Source organism: Suncus etruscus, chromosome 14 (genome assembly GCF_024139225.1).
Source record: "Suncus etruscus isolate mSunEtr1 chromosome 14, mSunEtr1.pri.cur, whole genome shotgun sequence".
NCBI classification, from domain to species: domain Eukaryota; kingdom Metazoa; phylum Chordata; class Mammalia; order Eulipotyphla; family Soricidae; genus Suncus; species Suncus etruscus.
Window position 1 is genome coordinate 69939135 of NC_064861.1, and position 3742 is coordinate 69942876.

Genomic DNA, 3742 nt, shown 5'->3' on the forward strand with positions numbered 1-3742 from the left:
AATCCAGGTTCTTTGGCTCTGCAGGCAATGAGAATTGACACACAACCAAAGATTTGTTCCCAAGTTTGACTGGGGGCTTGTGCACCAGGGAGATCTGTGAAAGACAAGCATCTTCCAGCTGGCTTGCTGAAAAAGATTCTGGTAGGGGGCTTGAAGCCCAGGTGCAGAGAATTCCAGAACTGCCATCCAATCCAATGAGACTCTTGTCTGTTGCCAGGAAACGGGGCACTTAGCTCCAGGAGCTGTGCAAGGCCCACTGGTGTGAAGCTGCCTAATAGGCATTTGCTACACAGGGTCTTGAACAACGGATCGGCTCCTGGCACAGTGGGTGGCGGACGCGTGGTAGAGAGCCATCACACATGACCCCTCCAAGAGGGCAGAGTTCTTATTGCTCTCACCTTAGGAAGGTCACAGAGCCAGCAGGCAGCTTCCAGACCTGTCCAAGCACAGGACTAGGAGCCAGTCCCTGCCTTGCTGAGATGACAGAGAGATTTGTAGTCAGGGGCTTTCTTAGTTTGCACTGTAGAATCAACAGGCTATCTGATGTTGGAAAAGTTGTTTAAGGGGCTATGAGGATGTTCCAGGTTGGGGTTCTTAAATTTCATGAAAGGTCAACTCCAGTCTTCATTTCAAAAATGATTTAGGGCTAGATAGATTGTATAGCATGTAGGTATGTAGCTGTATGTATGTAGCTGACTTGGGTTCAATCCCTTCACAATAATATAGGCTTCCCTGGAGCCTTGCCAAGAGTGATCTCTTAAACATCTCTAAAAACATCCCAACCAAGAGAAACAAATATTTAATTGAAAGACAAGCCACTCTAAATCTAGAACATGGGAATCTTTTTATTATTATTATTATCAATTTTAATTCAAGCAAATCTCATCCCAAATACAAAAAAGCAAAGACCATGTGGTCCAGCCTTAATATCAATTAAGTAAAAATTCAATTCTTTGAGGGTTTCAATACCACTGTGCTTGTCTTTTAAATCTAGTCTTAACATTATTTTATTTTATTTTATTTTATTTTATTTTATTTTAGGCATCTTGGTTTGCAATAGTGTCAATGGTAGGGTTTCATGCATTAAAAAAAAAAAAAAACACAACACCCTAAACCAGAGCTTCTGTTTCTCTCCATCACTGCCCCAGAGTCCCTCATGCTATCTACATTCCATCCTCTAACTTTCTTTTTTTTCTCCATAAAATCTTTATTTAAGCACCATAATTACAAGCATGATTGTAGTTGGGTTTCAGTCATAAACAGAACATCCTCCTTCACCACTGCAACCTTTCCACCACCAATTCCCCCCTCCCACCTCCCTAACCCCTACCTTGTATTCCAGACAGGCATTCTACTTCTCTCACTCGTTAACATTGCCATGCTAGTTGTTAGTGTAGTTATTTCCCTAACAGCATTCACCACTCTTTGTGATGAGCTTCATACTGTGAGCCAGTTCTTCCAGTCCTTAACTCTATTGTCTCTGGCCTTATTACAATAATATCTTTAATTTTTTTATTTTTATTTAAGCACCTTGATTACAGATATGATTGTAGTTGGGTTTCAGTGATATAAAGAACACCCCCCTATACTTACCTGGCAGGGAAGATACCATGAGCACGAAGGTGGTTTTCCCAGGGTGAGGCTTATCCATTGAACTCTTGATGTGCTGATCCCTGCGATTTCCCCAAATGTGGGAAACTTGACTGCAAAATTTGTGGTAGTGGGGGACTTCGTTCGTGCTCTCCCCTGAAAGAAAAAAAAAGAACACACCCCTTCACCAGTGCAACTTCCCATCACCAATGCTCCAAATCTCCCTCCTCCCCACCCCACTACCGCCTGTATTTGAGACAGGCTTTCTACTTCCCTCATTCATTCTTGAAAAACTTAACTCTATTGTCTCTGGCCTTATTACAATAATGTCTTTATTATTTTTCAACCCATAGATGAGCGAGACAATTCTGTGTCTATCTCTCTCCCTCTGACTTATTTTACTCAGCATAATAGATTCCATGTGCATCCATGTACAGGAAAATTACATTATTTTATCTCCCTTGATGACTGCATAATATCCCATTGTGTATATTTACCACAGTTTTGTTAGCCATTCATCTGTTGAAGGGCATCTTGGTTGTTTCCAGAGTCTGGCTATTGTAAATAATGCTGCAATGAATATAGGTGTGAGGAAGGGATTTTTGTGTTCCTAGGGTATATCCCTAGGAGTGATATAACTGGATCATATGGGAGCTCAATTTTCAGTTTTGAGGAATCTCCACATTGTTTTCCATAAAGGCTGGACTAAACAGCATTCCCACCAGCAATGAATAAGAGTTCCTTTCTCTCCACATTCCCGCCAGTATTGATTGCTCTTGTTCTTTGTGATGTGTGCCAGTCTCTGTGGTGTGAGATGGTACCTCATAGTTGTTTTAATTTGCATCTTTCTGACGATTAGTGATGTGTCTTTTGGCCATTTGTATTTCTTCTTTGAGGAATTATCTGTTCATTTCTTCTCCCCATTTTTTTGATGGGGTTAGATGTTTTGTTTCTTGTAAAGTTCTGTCAGTGCCTTGTATATTTTGAATATCAGTCCCTTATCTGATGGGTTTTGGGTGAATAATTTCTCCCATTCAGTAGGTAGTTCTTGTATTCTAGGCACCTCATCCCCAACTTTCTGACTCACCTTTTCTTATGTGACAGACTTGCATTAAGCACCTGATTAAACCCAACTATCCTTTATAGCAAGTATACCAAACTCCTTATTATTTCAAAAGTTATTTTGAAAGTTCTAGATTTGGGTAAAAGAACTTCTTATGATGATGAAAAGATAAACCCGGCATCCTTTCTGTTTACCCTTTGAGAATGAACTATGCTACTTAGTCTCCAGAAGCAAGATGCATCTCATCAGAATATTTTAAGTTATTTTGAAACTAGACCTGAAAAAAAACTTTAACATCCCTTTCACACACTTTTTTAAAGTAAAATCTTTACCCATTTGATCATATTATAACTGTTTCTTAACCATGACACCTCTTCTGAAGTGGTTTTCTTTCTGTGAACTCCATATCCTACCAGATGGCAACTAGTCTCATTCCTTGCCCCCACCTTTGAATATCTTGGAGGAATACAGCGGGCCAGATGAGAAATGTTGATTAGATAGATGACCTTAAATTAATCTGCCTTAGACTCAATGCTCCTTTAAAAATCTATAAATTTTGTATTATTTACTTGGCTTTTGGTTAAAATTTTTAAACAGAAACTGCAAGATCTCATTCATCTGCATGCTTGTGTATGTATTTCTATATAGGTATGTTATAAATGTCATTTTTGGTACCACCAGATGGTATGGTCAAAATGAATTTCTAAATAGTCCTACTTCATTTGCTTCAAAATAATGTTTATATAAGTCAGAGAATTTCTCAGAAATGTAGAAAGTAACCAACATGAGTTCACATGACCTAGAATGATTCTTGACAAATGAAAGTTATTGTAAGTTTGCTGATTTAACTAAAACAGATATGTCTTAAGATTAATGACAACAGACACTTGACTTTGATTACAAAACTGAGATGACTATATAGTGAGGAGAGTGATGAAGAAGAGGTAGAATATTTGTAACATAATGACAGAGGTAGAGATTCTAGGGCACTTTGGTGGTGGTGAAAATGCATTAACTTTCATACAGCAACTGTACTTCAACCATTTGTATTAATTATTATAAACATGTTTCCTTAGCTCCAATAAAAAA

General features: G+C 38.6%; 1 non-coding gene across 1 annotated transcript; it reads left to right on the plus strand.

The window, feature by feature from the left end:
* The first annotated feature begins 1585 nt into the window (after positions 1 to 1585).
* On the plus strand, positions 1586 to 1749 carry LOC126028861 (U1 spliceosomal RNA). Its single transcript, XR_007502558.1, has one exon. It is a non-coding gene; the product is annotated as a U1 spliceosomal RNA (small nuclear RNA).
* The last annotated feature ends 1993 nt before the right edge of the window (positions 1750 to 3742 follow it).